At 41.3% G+C, this 20,789-nt stretch overlaps 1 protein-coding gene across 2 annotated transcripts in view; it reads left to right on the top strand.

The window, feature by feature from the left end:
• The window catches only part of cul4a (cullin 4A), a 114,538-nt gene that overhangs the window by 64,167 nt on the left and 29,582 nt on the right, over positions 1–20,789 (top strand). The gene's annotated exons all lie outside the window — the stretch shown is intronic.

Raw genomic sequence — 20,789 nt, 5'->3', positions numbered from 1 at the left:
TCCTACGCTACATCTGTTAACCATTTTAATAATTACGCGATAACGTTGAAGAAATTTGCAGAAAACCACCAGGTCGTTTTCTCATAAACAAACCAGCGCTGACGTAGGATTCAGAGGGAGGCGTCCCGCACGCGACGTCACGAAAATCAATGTTTGGCGGGAAATCCAAATGCCAAGTTTTTTCAGAGGCGGACCAATTCGCCTCAAATGGCTTGATTTCAACTGAATTTTTCTGGTATTGCGCAAGGTAAAAAAATTGCAGAGAATGCAGAATGTGACAGATATTTAATATAAAATAGGAGAATTACATTGATCTTGCTCCTGAATTTACCCGTGATATGCACTTTAAAGCTAGACGGCCTTTCAAGTTCATAAAATTTAGTTCCCTCTGAAATTTGGTCATTGTGATATATGTTTATTTCTACAATATCTTTAAAAAAAAAAAAAAACCCCGGCCATTCTGTGGCTGGGAAGTTATTTAATTTGAGGGGAGCAAGTAATATGCAGGAAATGGTTCGCTTCGTGCAGTCAAGCAGACAGAGGAAGTCCGTGTACACATGTGCAGGTTTACCTTGACCGTTCCATCGTTCTGTCGCTAAACGAACAGCTGATCACACCGAGCTGCTTGCTGACCGCCGATATTTATTAGTTTGGTCCTGCGTGTGTAAAAATAACCATGGCGTAATGTCGAAGTATAGATTATTAGACTGAATTCATCAAAAGCGGAGAAATGGTGATCAAATACCTCAATAAAATAAATATCTGTGGTGAGTCTTTATTTCATTCAGACTTTTCCTTGTATTTATTTTTTTTTTTTGTATGGTTCACATTAACCATCACAAATGTTTGTAAATATTTCTCGGGAATTTTACGACCGTGCCGAACTCGCTTCCACTTTTTCATTCGTGACGCAGTTCTGTCACCTTTATCATGTCCAACTTGGTTTTGTTCGGTTTCATTTATTTAAAGGGATTTATTCTCCAGCGGATAATTCTATTCTCCAGCGGATAAATTTAATCTCCAGCGGATTTATTCTCAAACTTATTTTAAGTAAAAGTCGTCGCAGGTTTCCAAAATCAAACTTTCATTTTCAGAGACCAAATAGTGTTCAAGAAAAAAATGAATTTTCTTTAAAATGCCAGATGGGTTATTCCTCCGGTGGTGACGTATGCGATGACGTCAGGTAGCGGTCGCTTGGAACAACTCGGCTGTTTATATTCTCCGTTTACATCATAGTTTTGCTAGTTTTACAAGTATTTTACCAAATTTATCAGTTTTTATATGCATATGCTTCATTGTGTAGAATATAAATGCCACACTGATGCTAAAAAGAAAGCACAAGCTGGAACTAGACTGCATTTCCACAGAGAAAATGCAAAGTGTGCTTACTCAGCTGGAATGGCGCGTCACCGACAAAAACTGGATCAGACATGAGACCTCGTGCTGCAAAATCTTTTTTTTTTTTTTTTAAACAGGATCTAACACGCGCACCATGATGGGGCGTTGGATAGTTTCTGTTTATTGTTCCAGTTAAAGTTTGAGTTTTGTTGAAAAATTAAAAATCATGAAAGCATCATGATTATGATAACTATTCCTGCTTTTTGATCAACTTTGTTAATCACTTTCCTTTCATTGAAATAGTAAATACGTAGTAATAAAAATGTTACGGTCAGGACAAGTGGAAAATCTTGCTGCTTGTCCGACTGGACAAATGGATTAAAAAGTTAAGGTGGAGCCCTGTGATATTTATATAAAGAGACATTATCAGAGTTGGTTAATAATTCTAACACTACGTTCAGACTGCAACCTGAAACGACCCATATCCGATTTGTTGTGAAATCCGATTTTTTTGTTAGGCCGTTCACATTACCAATTATATGAGACTTGTATGCGATCTCCAATATGAACGGAAAACGACCCAAAAGTGTCCCGCATGCGCAAATTGACACGTAATAAGCACATCTACGTAATACGTAAACAAAAAAAAAGCGCACTCTTCAAGTTTGCAAGTAAAGCATGGAGATGAGGTGAGACCTGGCGATGTGGTTTTTGTGGCGGCGGCGGAACTCACACAATAATCTGATTAATGTGGGCAGCAGACTAATGAGACCGAAGGTGTCAAATTACTGGAAATTTCCGGAACAATCTTATCTTGTAATACAGGATGGTTTAAAGGGCTGATGACACGAACATGACTCTATGCAATTTCTTAAATAAACTACACAACATGGCAAACATGTTAGATTTCTGTTATAATTACGTGAAAAGAAGCTGTTGTTACGCAAATATCCAACTTTTAATTGCACAGCGCAAGAAAACTGGGTCCGTGGCTCGCGGCCATGTTGTGACGTCAGCGGAAGAACACGCTGCGGTTCACTGGCTGTTCTACTCTGGTTCTACTCAATGGAAATGGCGCATGAAAACGCCGGTGAACTCTCTAGTGCTAGCTCTTCCTCTTCTGGGAGTCTAGAATTGTGTTGATCTCTTCCGAATAGAATCTATGATAGCCTACCCTCTTTACCCTTTGCCTCTCGTTGCTAGGCGGCAGTTACATGAAAGCCGCAAGCTTTCACAAGCAAATACATGACTGATATCACGCCGACTTTATGATTATCATGTAGAATCTATAGCTCTACGTACCTTTATCTTATGTCGTTTCACAACACGTGTTCTGACAGGAGGACTGTCTTTGGATCCGGCATAGCTACGAGTAGACCCCCTCCGGAATACTGGCAGTGTTGCCAGATTGGGAGGTTTCCCGCCCAGTTGGGCGGTTTCAAGTGCATTTTGGTGGGTTTTGAACATATTTTGGGCTGGAAAACTTCAGCAGTATCTGGCAACAGATACTGCTGACGTTTTCCAGCCCAAAATATGTTCAAAACCCACCAAAATGCACTTGAAACCGCCCAACTGGGCGGGAAACCTCCCAATCTGGCAACACTGTGTAGGCACTGCTGATGGTAGTAACACACGTTTGTGCTGAACTGAACACCCAAGAGATTCTTTTAAGTTGGGAAGGGTGTCAAAACAATCCAAATCGAAGTGTTCAGAGCACAGGACGGATGTTGGTGAGGGCTCCCACTTGTCACGAGTGCGCCTGACTTGCTTCACCCACTGCGCATGCAGCTCGGGATCTCTGGGGAAACTTGAATAAACTTACCCCATCCTTGTGGGTTTTGGAGCAAAAGCCGGCAACACAACGCGAAGGCATAATAACTATATATATAATAATGTATAATAATGTATAATAAAAATACTAATAATGATAAACTGAACACCTGTCGCATCAACAATAAACTGGTAAGTTAGGAGGAAGGTTCTTTCGCTGATGTCATATAGCTCCTCCTCCTCCTTCGTCTCCTGGGTGCTGCAGCCCCGTCAAATTTGCCCAAATAGCCGCGTTTATCATCATAACGTAAAATAGGCGCCTTCGTGAATTAATATATGGATCATCGGGAATTACTTTTTATGTTATAAAACATCGCCAAAGATGTCAAAAACGTGTCATCAGCACTTTAACATCCAGGTCCCTACCAAATCCACCATTAGCTTGATCAATTCTATAAAAGTCTATTTAAATTCTGAAAACTGTACAAATGTTGTTGTTTTCCACCAAAGAGGCGGGATTAGCCAACGCAGAATAGTGACGTTTGTCTCTTGTTGATGACGTGTAGGTCGCATGAATGCGACCTGTCCGGTCAGACTGCAGTCGCATGTGAAAATAACGGATATGAATCGGAATTAGGACCACATATCCAAGCGGCCTGGGTCGCATGTGAAAAATCGGGTCTGTGTCGTTCAGATTGTCAATAACCAATCGGATACAGGTCGCATATGGGCAAAAAAATCGTATATGGGTCGTTTCAGGGTGTAGTCCGAACGTAGTCTAAGAAAGGCATTTGAAGTGATTTGTCTCTGCAACAGTTTTACACAATGCATACATTCAGGAATGCAGTTTCTCTACTGTTCTATTTGCGACCATCAATTTGACCAATCTCGAAAGAATCCCTGCATTCAGCCGCCGACATGCTGGGAATAAATTTAATAACTGTAGGTGGTGGTTTTTTTCCTTCTTCTTCTAAACAGTCTGACTATATAAGATTTTGCAAAGCAGTGCAGGAGGTTTTATATTAAAAAAACTAATTCTGAACGTAGACCTTGCTGCTAATTAACATCTCCGTTTGCAGCAGGCCCGATATAACTGTATTACATTGAACATTACACTGCAACCCTGCTATAACGAGCTCTTTCCCTGTGTCCGAAATCACTCACTATGTAGTGAGGTCGCCATTCTGTAGTGCTGTCTGAATGTATAGTGAGAATTATTACACCCTATATAGTGCACTCAAAGTATCCCACAATGCATCGTGAAAAGTAGCGTACAACCGATGGTCATTAACCAAGCAATGTGTACCAGCATGCATTGCGGTCGCGCTGAAAAAAAAAAAAAGTGTGTTGGGGTGAACGGACGAAGGAAGAAACAGATTATAAACGGACATTCAAGCCCAATTAAAAATAGTAAGAGAATAGAAAATAAGTTACAATAGAATAAGGCATAAAATACAAGAATCAAAGCTAGAGTGCAGAGCAAGGAATGAATCAAAAGTCTCAGATTTGATTTAATAAAATGCAGCGGCAAAGAAGAAAGTATTCAGCCTTGATTTAAAAGAGCTGAAAGATGCAGGTACTTTGTATTGATTAATGTGGGAAATGCACTCAGTGTAATATGGATTTATCACAAAAACACTTGCATGTATTTATTATTTTGAAAACCCACCAGCCGCCTGATCCGGCACGTTTTAATCGTGCGACAGTAATGACGCGAATACCAGCACGATGGACTAGTGTCTGAAACTAGGGATGGCGAAAACTAAAAAAAAATCTTGACCGACCACCGAGCCTCATTAGCCGGTTAAAGTCGGTTAACCTATGAGTTTAAAATTCTAGAATTGGAATTATTAGAATCTATTCTAAATCTAACCGCGAGCATCCGCACATTCAGTCCCAGTCGCTGCCTTCCACTCGCATTACCTTTTCTACAGCGCAAAACATTTAGTCAAACGCAGCACTGATGTCGAGGGGTTTGTATTGGAGCGGAGGACAAATGGCCGTGTCAGCAAGGGGCACACACTTTTGTTAAGTTGCAACTTGGCATTAAAAATATCAGTGTGAACATGTTCTCAATAAATTGCCGTCATTTTCTAAGTGGCAAGCTTTAGCTCAGTCACTACCGGTGCTTGCATTGAGTAGCCTATTGAAAACAATCCTATCATACACTTGTCCCATCTTAACTTTTCAATGAAGGTTCCCTGTGCTGTTACACGTACGTCGTTCGGTTGCAAAAGGTCGACGCATTACCATATTCTCTTAAGTATGGAGCTTCACTAATGAGACAAAATGGTCGACAGGGCATGACGATGACCCACTCTGATAGCGTGCCGTGATCGGTCAACGTTCATTACTTCCACTGGAAGGCCATATCATTCGTGAGTCCTCGTGAAACCACACTTTCTTTCTGTGGCGCAATGTATGTCAAGGGCGCTTTTATGAGCGTAGTATTTGAGAGCAGGGTAGAAGTTTTGGTTTTGGTACAGGGATGCAAACGGCGCGCCTTTGGGCGGATGCCGCCTTTTTCACGGCTGAATCGTGCAGATCCGATTTTTTTTGGGGGGGGGCGTTGGAGGGTCTGATTACAACCCCGATTCCAAAAAAGTTGGGGCAAAGTACAAGTTGTAAATAAAAATGGAATGCAATAATTTACAAATCTCAAAAACTGATATTGTATTCACAATAGAACATAGGCAACATATCAAATGTCGAAAGTGAGACATTTTGAAATTTCATGCCAAATATTGGCTCATTTGAAATTTCATGACAGCAACACATCTCAAAAAAGTTGGGACAGGGGCAATAAGAGGCTGGAAAAGTTAAAGGTACAAAAAAGGAACAGCTGGAGGACCAAATTGCAACTCATTAGGTCAATTGGCAATAGGTCATTAACATGACTGGGTATAAAAAGAGCATCTTGGAGTGGCAGCGGCTCTCAGAAGTAAAGATGGGAAGAGGATCACCAATCCCCCTAATTCTGCGCCGACAAATAGTGGAGCAATATCAGAAAGGAGTTCGACAGTGTAAAATTGCAAAGAGTTTGAACATATCATCTACAGTGCATAATATCATCAAAAGATTCAGAGAATCTGGAAGAATCTCTGTGCGTAAGGGTCAAGGCCGGAAAACCATACTGGGTGCCCATGATCTCCGGGCCCTTAGACGGCACTGCATCACATACAGGCATGCTTCTGTATTGGAAATCACAAAATGGGCTCAGGAATATTTCCAGAGAACATTATCTGTGAACACAATTCACCGTTGCCAGCTAAAACTCTATAGTTCAAAGAAGAAGCCGTATCTAAACATGATCCAGAAGCGCAGACGTCTTCTCTGGGCCAAGGCTCATTTAAAATGGACTGTGGCAAAGTGGAAAACTGTTCTGTGGTCAGACGAATCAAAATTTGAAGTTCTTTATGGAAATCAGGGACGCTGTGTCATTCGGACTAAAGAGGAGAAGGACGAGCCAAGTTGTTATCAGCGCTCAGTTCAGAAGCCTGCATCTCTGATGGTATGGGGTTGCATTAGTGCGTGTGGCATGGGCAGCTTACACATCTGGAAAGACACCATCAATGCTGAAAGGTATATCCAGGTTGTAGAGCAACATATGCTCCCATCCAGACGACGTCTCTTTCAGGGAAGACCTTGCATTTTCCAACATGACAATGCCAAACCACATACTGCATCAATTACAGCATCATGGCTGCGTAGAAGAAGGGTCCGGGTACTGAACTGGCCAGCCTGCAGTCCAGATCTTTCACCCATAGAAAACATTTGGCGCATCATAAAACGGAAGATACAACAAAAAAGACCTAAGACAGTTGAGCAACTAGAATCCTACATTAGACAAGAATGGGTTAACATTCCTATCCCTAAACTTGAGCAACTTGTCTCCTCAGTCCCCAGACGTTTACAGACTGTTGTAAAGAGAAAAGGGGATGTCTCACAGTGGTAAACATGGCCTTGTCCCAACTTTTTTGAGATGTGTTGTTATGAAATTTAAAATCACCTAATTTTTCTCTTTAAATGATACATTTTCTCAGTTTAAACATTTGATATGTCATCTATGTTCTATTCTGAATAAAATATGGAATTTTGAAACTTCCACATCATTGCATTCCATTTTTATTTACAATTTGTACTTTGTCCCAACTTTTTTGGAATCGGGGTTGTATAATTTCATCAAAGTAAATTCTATATTAAAGTTACTAAATAAGCAAATGCCATTACAATCCATGAAACATAGGAAGTGTAAGTATGAGAAGAAAACAGTAAATCAGAAAGCTGCGCACGTAAAGCCAATTACGTAACTAGCGTTGGACTGATGGAAATCCTTGCGCATGCAGTGAAGTGCAGCCAGCAGCAGATAATGGCACGCAGCCAATTGGCTTTACGTGTGCAGCTTTCTGATTTACTGTTTTCTTCTCATCCTTATACTTCCTATGTTTCATGGACTGTAACGGCATTTGCTTACTTAGTAATTTTAATACAGAATTCACTTTGATGAAATTATAATCAGACACTCCAACGCCCCCCTAAAAAAAAAAATCGGATCTGCGCGATTCAGCCGTGAAAAAGGCGTGCCGTTTGCATCCCTGTTGGTAAAATAAACTGGCTGGAACACTGCGTACCTTTTTGTATGAGAATTAAGAAGTTCAGGGAATAAATTATGTTAGTGTTTTAGCACCCGGTATGTAACAACATCCAAGATATGGACTGAAATATAAGCACGTAATAATGAGTTTTGATTGAAATAGTGGCGTGTTAAACTGGTTTCTGAGCCAACTACTCGGTCATAACTTTCTGGAAATATTCTTCTCCATTTTTGTAATGGTTGTGATGAACTCTCCTTGGACTAGTTGACGCGCTACAGGACCTTCGCTGGTGTTTGCTAGCTGCTCTGTTGGATTAAGTGAATACTTGGATGGGTTGCAGCATTACACAACCACACAACGCCAACCAGGCTGTGTGATTTTTATTTTATTTTTTTTATTTTTTCTTACTCCCTCAAAAACTTACAAAACATGCTGAAAGTTCAGCTTAAACATAATCAGAAAATTATCCATCCATCTGTTATCTCTAGCCGCTTTATCCTGTTCTACAGGGTCGCAGGCAAGCTGGAGCCTATCCCAGCTGACTACGGGCGAAAGGCGGGGTACACCCTGGACAAGTCGCCAGGTCATCACAGGGCTGACACATAGACACAGACAGCCATTCACACTCACATTCACACCTACGCTCAATTTAGAGCCACCAGTTAACCTAACCTGCATGTCTTTGGACTGTGGGGGAAACCGGAGCACCCGGAGGAAACCCACGCGGACACGGGGAGAACATGCAAACTCCGCACAGAAAGGCCCTCGCCGGCCCCGGGGCTCAAACCCGGACCTTCTTGCTGTGAGGCGACAGCGCTAACCACTACACCACCGTGCCGCCCCTTGTCAGCACCCAAAACAGAAAAAGATCTCTTGTGTCATGTTCTCTTTTGGGGAAATCGCAACTACATTAATCAGTATAATATCCATCACCTATTAGTGCATTAAGTTGAAGAGGCTTTTAACCCTCCTTTTCCTTTCTTATTCTTATTCTACTTTCTCATTGAAGGATCAGTATCTTTAACGTAACCACCTTCTTCAATCTGTAGACTGCAGGGAGCGTCTAACCAGGTTAAACAAGCGTCTCCGCTATACAAGTTAGGACCCATTTGAGGTCACTCAGGAATGCCGTGCATGCCTCAGGATGTACTGTATCTGATTATAAAGAAAATCACAAGGAACAGTTATGTGTAACAGAAGTCTTTTAGGGTGCATGTGTGGCTTTTTTTTAAGCACACATCCAGAAAACATGAAAGATCTTTTTCAGGCTTTTCTGCTTATTATATACTTTGACGCTTGGTCAGCTTTACATGTATTTCACCAAAATGAAGGGGTAGTGTTTTTATTTACTTTTAAACCTTTTACTGGACTATCTTCCTGCACGTATCATGTTGCATAAAGTGCCAGTTTAACAAAAACAGTGGTGAAAATAACAGGTTCTAAAACCTTGCTAGCTAAGAGTGATTTCCTCATACAGTGACGTGCAGGCAGATATCAGCTGTAAAATGTCCGTGATGCTCCTCTGCTGCAGTCAGAATTAAGCACTTAAAGTGCCTATTCTGGACCAATTTCGTGTTTTTTTTTTTTTTTTTTATATGAAAGTATGTCCCTTTACACACTCCTCCAGAAGGGTGATTTTGCACAAGGCCATCTGTCTACAGCAGAAAAAAATAAAATAACAAAACACGCCTGGAAAAATCCCAAGGGAGTCTGGAGCCAGATTTGTGACGTCACCTGCGGAAGCGCCAGCAGGCTGCGAGAGCTTTGCACGGTTTCAGTGCACAGCCTGTGTAGACCAAGCGCTCCCATTTCTCTCTCATTGTCCGGTCTTTTGGGAAACGATGAGTACTAATCCCATCAAGATTGGTGTTGCTGCACCCTCCTACGATACATCTGTTAACCATTTTAATAATTACGCGATAACGTTGAAGAAATTTGCAGAAAACCACCAGGTCGTTTTCTCATAAACAAACCAGCGCTGGCGTAGGATTCAGAGGGAGGCGTCCCGCACGCGACGTCACGAAAATCAATGTTTGCCGGGAAATCCAAATGCCAAGTTTTTTCAGAGGCGGACCAATTCGCCTCAAATGGCTTGATTTCAACTAAATTTTTCTGGTATTGCGCAAGGTAAAAAAAAATTGCAGAGAATGCAGAATGTGACAGATATTTGCCCAAAGTTTAATATAAAATAGGAGAATTACATTGATCTTGCTCCTGAATTTACCCGTGATATTCACTTTAAAGCTATACTGCCTTTCGGATTATTCAAGTGTAGGTCATAAAACGAATTTTCCCCGACACCCAATTATTTTGTTTAGTGGACCGAAAGGTACTTGAATTCAAATCGCAGACTTCCAATTTTTTTAACAGAACAATTAATTAATTTAGGACCATGTGGCCCTAAATTCTCCGCTATTTTTTCCTGCTTCACCATAACGCAGCGTCCCAACTTTTTTGGAATTGGGGTTGTACATATAATAGCTGCTCTAAATATTTTACATACATTTTCAATGTTTCAAGATCTCATCTTGATTGTGTATGTGGTTTTCAGTGTCGCACATTTGCAAGAGCTGTTCGTGTGAAACTTGACACTTTTTTTCTTTCTCTGCTCTGCTCATTAAAAGCCATTGATCATCATGAGCCACATGATTTGATTCGGCATAAGTTTTTACACCGGATGGCCTTCCTGATGTAACCCTCTCCAATCTATCCGGGCTTGGGACCAGCACTAAGTATACACTGGCTTGTGCAACCCCAGTGGCTGGGTATTTGACCTAACCTGCATGTCTTTGTACTGTGAGAGAAAACTTACAGACACGGGGAGAACATGCAAACTCCACACAGAAAGGCCCCCGTCGACCGTGATGTTTGAACCCGGAACCTTCTTGCTGTGAGCCGACCGTGCTAACCACTGCACCACCGTGCCACAATGAAACTAGTTTAGTTTAATTAAACATTTGCATGCAATTTTCTTTTTTTCACTTTTTGCCAGACTTCCTAGAACTGTGCTTGAAGCATCCATTAGGTGTACAATCCCACTTCCAAAAAAGTTGGGACGCTGTGTAAACTGTAAATAAAAACAGAATGCAACAATTTGCAAATCATGGAAACATCATATTTCTTTGAAAATAGTACAAAGACACCATATCAAATGTTGAAACTGAGAAATTGTATTGTCTTTTGAAAAATGTATGCTCATTTTGAATTTGATGTCAGCAACACGTTTCAGAAAAGTTGGGACAGGGGTGTGTTTACTACTGTGTTGCGTCACCTCTATTTTTAACAACACTCTGTAAACATTTGGGAACTGACGAGACAGATTGCTGTAGTTTTGGAAGAGAAATGTTGCCCCATTCTTGCCTGATATACAATTTTAGTTGCTCAACAGTTCGGGGTCTCCTTTGTCATATTTTGCGCTTTATAATGCACCAAATGTTTTAAGTGGGAGACAGGTCTGGACTGCAGGCAGGCCAGTTTAGCATCCGGACTCTTTTACTACAGAGCCATGCAGTTTTAATATGTGCAGAAAGCGGTTTGGCGTTGTCTTGCTGAAAGAAGGAAGGCCTTCCCTGAAAAAGATTTTGTCTGGATGGCAGCATATTGCTCTGAAACGTGTTTATATCATTCAGCATTAATGATGCCTTCCCAGATGTGCAAGCTCCCCATGTCATGTGCACTAATGCACCCTCATACCATCACAGTTGCTGGCTGTTGAACTGTGCACTGATGACAAACCGGATGGTCCCTCTCCTCTTTAGCCTGGAGGACGTGGTGTCCATGATTTCTAGAAAGAATTTCTACTTTTGATTCGTCAGACCTCAGGACGGTTTTCCACTTCGCCTCAGTCCATCATAAAAGAGCTCAGGCCCAGAAGAAGGTGGTGCTGTTTCTGGATATTGTTTATATCTGGCTTTAACTTGCATTTGTGAATGCAGTAATGAACTGTTTTCACAGACGATGGTTTTCTGAAGTGTTCCTGAGCCCATACAGTGATTTCCACTACAGACACGCGTCTGCTTTTAATGCAGCGTCGCCTGAGGGCCTGAAGATCACAGGCATCCAGTGTCAGTTCTTAGCCTTGTCTCTTGCATACAGAGATTTCTCCAGATTCTCTGAATCTTTTAATGATATTATGTACCATAGATGATGTGATCCCCAAACTCAACACAGGAGAGCCAGCTCCTCAGGCCAGGACTCGGCTGTCTACATTCATCTTAACAACAAAGGACACTAATTTCAGGATTGTAACGTACGCATTTTAGCCAGAGAGGATCGTTGGTATGAGCGAGGAGTTAAAGAAGCCATTTTTGTCAACCTGGAACGGCCATCACTGAACAGAGGTGGGGGTCTAAGACATCATTTATCACCCATCTACAATGCGGTCTTGGACACTCTTCCCAGACGGCTGGGTGTATGCCAGGACCCAGCTGTTTTCGGTGACTCACCGTTGTCCACACGGCAACGGATTCAGGTGAATCCGATAAAATTGTTTATCGTTTCGGCCTGGCGTCCACACGGCACCGGTGTTTTGGTTGCCCCAAAACGCAATCTTTTTGAGAACGGGTTCCAGAGTGGAAAGATCTAGCAACGGCGCCGTTGCGAAGTCGTCTGGATGAGTCGAACGGATTTGTTTACGATGACGTCACAACCACATGTGCTTCACGCCAGGTAGAAGTGTAACGAACTCGATGCGAGTTGTCAACAAATCCTATAACTTGGTTCATGAAACGCGCTTACAAAGTATTTTCACTGTGAATATTTATTGTGTAATGGTGCAAAGTGAGAGAGAGAGAGAGAGAGAGAGAGAGAATAGCTCTTAGGGCAGAGTCAATCCCGCCAGCAAAAATAGGGAAAAAAAGGAGCGATCTCACCTCTTCAGATGTTGGTTTAAGTCCTACAATACATTCCTCAAAAAGGGCGTAGAAGAACAAATTAATCCATCAACGTGTAGCATTCAATTTATTCTGGACCATTAAAGACGCCGCCTTCCGCGTAGAATCATACGTCATCCTCACCGCCATATTGGATGGGTCAAAGCGGAGAATAAAGATGCCTCATTCATGTGCTGCGTTTAACTGTACCAACAGGTTTACCGTCCAAACGAGATCACAGGTGAGACTGGAAAAATACTTTTCATTGTATTTGGTCATTATAATGTAATTTTACGAACAGATTTTTCCAGCTTTGTGGCTAATATGAAGTCTCGCACATAATAGTTTATGCGCATGCGTCCTTACTACTTCTATTGTTCTGGTGTCTCCGATGGGACCGTCTTACAGCGCCCCTAGAGGTGTGGCATGTGTATTACATCGTTTTCAGCAAGCGTTGCGTTGCTATATGGACCTGATATTTTACTGATCCGTTGCCCATGTGGACGCGATATTTTTTTTTTAATAACATCTCGTTGCCGTTGTCGTGTGGATGTAGCCAGAGTCAGCTTTCCATTGATCACCCTAACGGGCAATCCTTTGATCACCCTAATGACTCGCCGTTCACACCCAGCCTCCAGTGACCCACACCAACATGATGCCTCAACGACACCTTAGATGAGCTGGTCATCAGAATTCTGATTCTGATCCAGGAGAGGATAAATATCTGATACTCCCTATTAGTCAGACAGAACTGAGGAAGCCTTTCGGACGAGAGGTGAAACGTTTTCAAGAATCTTCAAGCAAGTCCAGTTGCCCCTTTCTACCACCCACACTTTACTTCTGAGAGACTCCGCCTCTCTGGGATGCTCTTTTAGCACCCAATCATGTTACTGACCTGTTGCCAATTAAACAAATTCGTTTTTTTGGTTTTTTTTTTTTAGCATTACACAACTTTTTCAGTCTTTTGTTGCCCCTGTCCCAACTTTTTCTGAAATGTGTTGCTGACATCAAATTCAAAATGAGCATATATTTTTCAAAAACCAATAAAATTTCTGTTTCAACATTTGATATGTTGTGTTTGTACTATTTTCAATGAAATATCGGGTTTCCATGATTTGCAAGTTATCGCATTCTGTTTTTATTTACAGTTCACACAGCGTCCCAACTTTTTTGGAATTGGGGTTGTACATATAATAGCTGCTCTAAATATTTTACATACATTTTCAATGTTTCAAGATCTCATCTTGATTGTGTATGTGGTTTTCAGTGTCGCACATTTGCAAGAGCTGTTCGTGTGAAACATGACACTTTCTTTCATACACGAGTCTCTGCTCTGCTCATTAAAAGCTATTGATGTTTGGTCATAAGCAGTTTTGCTCTGTATCTTTGGAATGCTTTGGACATTTGATAACCCAGTCCAGTCAGGTTCATCTGGTGCAACAATGTAAGACTGGTACAAAGGGACATACGGACGTGCTTGAAAATGTGTGAACCCTTTAGAATTTTCTATATTTCTGCATAAATATGACCTAAACATCATCAGATTTTCACACAAGTCCTAAAAGTAGATAAAGAGAACCCAGTTAAACAAATGAGACAAAAAATATTAGACTTGGTCATTTATTTATTGAGGAAAATCATCCAATATTGCAGATCTGTGAGTGGCAAAAGTATGTGAACCTTTGCTTTCAGTATCTGGTGTGAGCCCCTTGTGCAGCAATAGCTGCAAGGTGTGTGCACTGCTCACACAACGTTTCTATTAGATTAAGTTCAGGATTTTGACTTGGCAATTCCAAAACATGCATTTTATTCTTCTTTAACCATTCTTTGGTCCAACTTTGTTCTTGCTACACGAGGTTCAGTTCACAGATATCCTCATATTTTCCTTTCGACCAGCGGTTCTCAACCTTTTTCTGCTTTAAAGTGCATATTCTGGACCAGTTTCGGGGGGTTTTTTTTATATGAAAGTATGTCCCTTTACACACTCATCCAGAAGGGTAATTTTGCACAATCTGTCAATTTGGCCATCTGTCTACAGCAGAAAAAAATAAAATAAAACGCGTCTGGAAAAATCCCAAGGGAGTCTGGAGCCAGATTCGTGACGTCACCTGCAGAAGCGCCAGCAGGCTGCGCGAGCTTTGCACGGTTTCAGTGCACAGCCTGTGTAGACCAAATGCTCCCATTTCTCTCTCATTGTCTGGTCTTTTGGGAAACGATGAGTACTAATCCCATCAAGATTGGTGTTGCTACACCCTCCTACGATACATCTGTTCACCATTTTAATAATTACGCGATAACGTTGAAGAAATTTGCAGAAAACCACCAGGTCGTTTTCTCATAAACAAACCAGCGCTGACGTAGGATTCAGAGGGAGGCGTCCCACACGCGACGTCACGAAAATCAATGTTTGCCGGGAAATCCAAACGCCAAGTTTTTTCAGAGGCGGACCAATTCGCCTCAAATGGCTTGATTTCAGATGAATTTTTCTGGTATTGCGCAAGGTAAAAAAAATTGCAGAGAATGCAGAATGTGACAGATATTTGACCAAAGTTTAATACAAAATAGTAGAATTACATTGATCTTGCTCCTGAATTTACCTGTGATATTCACTTTAAGGCCCACCTATTCATACTTGTAACGAGTCGGGGCCCATTAAAAAAGATCCCCAATTATTTTGGCTCATCTATTCTATTAGAATTTAATAATTGATTGATTATAAAGTGCATTAATGGGATGCAACATCAGTCCCTGTTACAGATGGGAGTCCAGGAATTAAATAAATGCAATAAAAACAAACTGGTTTCAATTGTAGGTATTGTATTTAAAACTGTATGGATGTGCCAGAAGCCAAAATAAACCCATGCATGCAGGGCATTCTCAGTCAAAAGGGGTTAATGATCCAAAAGTGGAGTCTGGTCCATTAATATAAGAACTTATTGCCATGTTTGTGTTCAGCAAAACAAGCAAGTTATTAAAACCAAGAAGTTCACTCAATGGGATTAGATCTTTACATGCTAACAAAGGATTTTTCCTATAAAAGAAAAATTTACTAGCTAAATTTGGCATTAGTAGAATAAATTTTGATCCTATTGTGGCCAGAGCTAAATACAAACACAGTAGTTAAAGGCGTCGTGCGGTAATTTCAGCAATCAGGCTATATCATGTGTCAAAATGTCGGGTTTGGTGGGTTATTCAAGCCCCTCGGTTTCCCGCGATCTCAGTGTCACGATGCGCCCGCTACAAGCATTTAAAGTTGACGCGCACAGCCAAATTTAGGCAGCCAGCCGTTAACTAGGTCAACTTATGTGTGACGTCATACCAGTAACCTCCCTTGGGTGATGCTGGCCTGTCGCCACGTTTTCTCTATAGCGTGCGTTTACCAGAGTTGTTTACATTGCGGATTTTGTGGATTTATTCAGTTTGTGGATAGTTTTGAACACTCAAAACACTATGAAATGATGTATTAATATTCTGTGATACAAAATGCCTAATCGGTGTGTTGTGTTTGGCTGTAACAACGAACACTGAACACTATTTGTGACTTTTGTTATCAATGGATCTGATTTCAAGGTCATGGCTAGGTATTGATAGAAAAAAAAAAATTTTTTAAACACATGTTTTAAGTGTTTCTATGTATCAATCATTAATTGTACAAAATGATTTTCATACATTTATGTATTTGTCATATCTTTCTTTGTCACATGAAGTGTTGTCTTGATAACATATGTGGCACATAATTTTAGCAAATGGATGACAGAAGATTAATTGAAAGATTTATGCCACAGAGCTGCCTTTAACTAATAATTATCACTTATTACTGACGATTGTACGTTTACTAAACAATACAATACAAAGCTCAATACTCCCAGCCTATAACATACTGAATATCAAGTTAAAATCAACCGCAATAAAAGGAAAATGATGAAAACTGGAATATGAAGGGGTCTACTGTATCAGAAGGCCCACTGCATTTCGCGAGATCGCAAGCTGTCAAGTTGCTAGAATTCAATCTTTCTAGCTATACTTTCACCCCCTACAGCTATCAGTATTACACATAATCATAGATTAATCACACAGCATTCTAATTCAAGTGGAAATGGTCTTTAAAAATACACACAAGTAGTGATTTAGTCAGAGAAACCAACCAAAACAAGTCTTCAAGTCGCCGGTCTTCATTCTCGTCTTCGTTTCTGTCGTCGTCAGAACTGTCCTCATTTTCTTCTGAAGATGAGCACTCAGGTTCAAATCTGTAAGGCTGGATACCACCAGGACATTCAGCTGTCAAAATCTCTACTTGTGGGCCATTTTCTTCTTCTGTATCGGTAAAATCAAAGCTAATTTCCTCAGCATCGCTCCTATTTTCTGGTGTGTCCGCCATTGCAACTGCACCGAGTGGTTACTGGTATGACGTCACGCAGCTGTTCCATTGACCGAGAGGGGGCGCTGCGAACGCGGGAAATTTCAAGTGATGGGCATGACCAAATAAGGACCGATTACAACCGCGGGAAGCTTTTGAAAAATCGACGGTCAATTTATTTCGAATCTCGAAAGCATTCTGGTGCAGAATAATGTGACTTTTATCGCCACTGCGTGACGCCTTTAAGCATACTATTAATTAACTTAATGTGAGGATAATTAACAGATAATCAACAGATTTTTAAGGGTTTTTTTTTTTTAAGATTGTATAGATTTTTTTTAGTCTTTTGTATTTGTAATTATTTGTATCTGTACATGCTTGACCCCACCAGCTCTGCTGATCAACTTATTGTATTTAAATAAAGTTATTCATTCATTATGAGTTGGAAAATTATCCATCCTTTGAGTTCCCTGACATCTCAAACTACCTGGTGCTGCAGACATCGTTCTACACGGACACACACATGAAAACCTGGAAGAGTGTGGAGGGAAACAACTTTTTATACGTGGCTGGGTTAAAGATCTGGGGATCAAGACACTGTAAGATAAATCCTGTATCATTTTTGCCCGGGTGAGGAGGAATTTCTGGGCTTTGTGTACGAGTCTTTGAGATGTTGGCTAGGATGCTACAAGTTTTAGTATCGGGTGTAAACCAACCACAGCCACTCGATTCTCAATCCTCCCTGCTCTTGTCTTCCAGCAGGCATCACAGATCCATATAATTTACCCACAAACGTGTTTATTTATTCTGCATACGCTCTGTGTGTGCGTGCACACGTGAGTTAAATGTAGAGGAGAAATGTGACAAAGATAAAGGCTTGTTGTTCTTAATTTACCCACAGACGTATTTATTCCACTTGAAAAGTGTTCGGCGAACCAGCTACCGGATTTAGGACCCTACGACATCCTGAACTATTTAGTATTTGGCTTTAAACTTGAAAAAAAAATTAATGGCCCACTAAGATGGCACTGGGCCGTGGCCCAGTGGTTGAGAAACACCGCTTTAGAATTCAGCAAGATGCAGCAAAGCAGGCCCATTATGATTATGATACTACCACTTCCATGTTTCACAGATAGGATAAGGTTCTCATGCTGGAATGCAGTGTTTTCCTTTCCCCAAACATAACGCATAAATGTGATGTCATTGGAGTGAAGATATCAGGAAGTATGCCACTCAAATCTGCAATGTATTTCTTATGAAAAATGTAAGTTTTTCAACACAAGAAGATAAACTTTGTCTTCAAGCGAACATGCGGTGTTCTTTTTATTATATAAACATATTCACAAACAAAGTATCCAATTTTCTCAAAGCAATTCATCAATTTCCTCACGAGTGACACATAAAGATTTGTCATGGTTTTGGTTCTCCATGTCCCGGATGTAGCTCGTTTGGAAAATATGAGTGGTGTATTTCCCAGTAAAACGCCCGTGTCCACATATATTATTTACCAGCTGGGAGGTCCGTATTATGAAATACCGTGACCGAGGTCTTGAAAATATTGCTCACGATACGGACCGACCTTAAGCTGGTAAATAATATATATGAATTTTTTCTTTCCCAAATTCTAACAGAAAATGAGAGTGCCCGAAAGGGAAACCATATTTAGAACAAACCTGATTCAGATAGCGCTGGATACTTCTCTGGAAAGACGTAAGCGAGGACGGCTCATACACACTGCCATTTTTTTGTTGTTGTTGTTGCGGACATGAAAAAGTTGCACAACAACATGTTTAGTTCTTTGCCAGGTATGTCTTCCACCTTTCGACCTTCATTTAGGTTTCGACAGAACTTCCCAAAGACATTGAGGTCGTAGGTCGTCTTTTTTGTTGTATTTTCTGCCCTTTGCTCCTCAATAAACTGCTGGATTTGCTCGGCGTTAGCAGCAGTTACAGGTTTTTAGCTTTCTCCTGAAATGTTTTCTTTTATTTCGTCTTCATCAGGGTAGTAAAACTCGCTTTCGCTGTGAACACTGTGGTTATCGCTATCCATGCTGTAAAATTAATGCGATTATTACTGAGAAATGCAAAAATAAATGTTGACAAAAAAAATTCCTACTATGTTTGTTGTTGTTGTTTGTGAACGAGCGAGTCACCCAAGGTCCGTAACCGGGGTCCGGATCATAGGATTCCGGACCGCTTGCGAGCCAGTCAGAGCGCACGATTTGATGGAAACCGGACCGTGAAAAAAAATAGCATATGAACCGTCGAACCGTGTAGTGTAGTGTGTTTCACAACAATAAATTGCTGCATTGTCTGTCTTGTGACAGTGATGCCAATAATGAGATGCGTGTCACAGTTACGAATCTATATTTATTCCTTTCTTTGACTGCATGACATGCACCAGAAACAACACCACAACATTTATTATGGTGCGACTCTGCTGGACAGCAGTGAACCAGGACTTTCACTGTACATCAGTACTCTATATACCCAATATCAAACTTGACATGACCGTCAGTTGTCCAACAAGCTAGTGAACTAAAAACTGTTTTAACTAGTTTTATAATAAGTTGTGAATACTTTCCATAAAATGTGTTAGTAAATAGTCACACATTATCTTTTAAAAAGCATCTTATGTAAATAAAGATACAAATTTTGTTATCCGGTGGTCAAGTGTTTTATGAGATGCGTTGGCTTGCACTTATGATCAGGTTCCCTGTGGTGGTACGTGTACGTCGTTCGTACGGTCACAAAAGCCATCAAAAATCACGTCGCCGCATGACCATATTCTCTTAAGTATGGAGCTTCGCTTAAGGTCCTCTCAGCGCCCCGCCCACCCCACGCATGCACTCTGATACCTGCCTATTCTTGGTATTGCACAGCGCACCTTATCCTCTTTTAAATGCTCTACACATTAGGAAGCACACACCATTTGCCCACCTTCAACAAGAACAACATGATAGACTAGGGCAGGGGAGGAGTGCATGTGGGAAACCTCTGCAGGTGCTTCGCTGCACTCCTCGCTTCTTTTAATGCAAATACATTTTAGAGGAGGCTTATATCTTTGATTATATAGGGTGCGGGGGGCGTGTAGGTGGAGATCTGGGCAGGTTTTCACCCTGCATGCCCTCTTCTTTTAATCCAGTACACTTTAGAGAAGGCACACATTCTTGTCATGTATAGGATAGGTAGGGCGTGTTGTGCGGAGGTTATGGGGGGCTGGTGTCGGTGTGTGGGGGCCCGGAGCCCTGCCTCATGCAGTACCTCCCCCTCCCCTCTGTCGTCCTATCATGACTTAGCTTGGGCAGGGGCGGCTGGCACCATAGCCATGAACAGGTGCTCACGTAGTCATTGTAATTAACTATTAAAGAACTATTATTTTTAGAATCACTATCTATAAAAAATTTACTAACACAAAGGATTAGCAAATAAAATAATACCCCCCCCCTTCATTATGATCCAGCTTCTTTCTCCCTGGCCCGACACTAGACCAGCACTGCTTATATACACTCACACACATGTGCTCACTATCACAAACTCCCCCCCCCCCCCCCCCCCCCCAACATACACACACTGTCCCTCCACCCATAACTCAAGGCCCAAAACCCCTCCAAATCCCCCCCCACCTACCCTCCTCCATCTCACATGCACATTCATTACCCCTAACCAACCCCACCCAGCCTCCCCTATACAGCAATATAGCTCTTGTTTATCTCTGTCGAATTTGTCTCCATGTGTCCTGTTACATCTCTCTGTCAACATATTAGTAGTACTGTCCAGCCTTTGAAACTGTTGTTAATGTTACGTCAGTGTTTCTGTTGTATGTCATGTGTATGTATTAATTTGTTTCATTCTGTCC

This window comes from Neoarius graeffei, chromosome 18, assembly GCF_027579695.1.
Source record: "Neoarius graeffei isolate fNeoGra1 chromosome 18, fNeoGra1.pri, whole genome shotgun sequence".
NCBI lineage: Eukaryota > Metazoa > Chordata > Actinopteri > Siluriformes > Ariidae > Neoarius > Neoarius graeffei.
The sequence above is the reverse complement of the archived record's forward strand: the minus strand, read 5'-3'. Positions and strand labels throughout refer to the sequence as shown.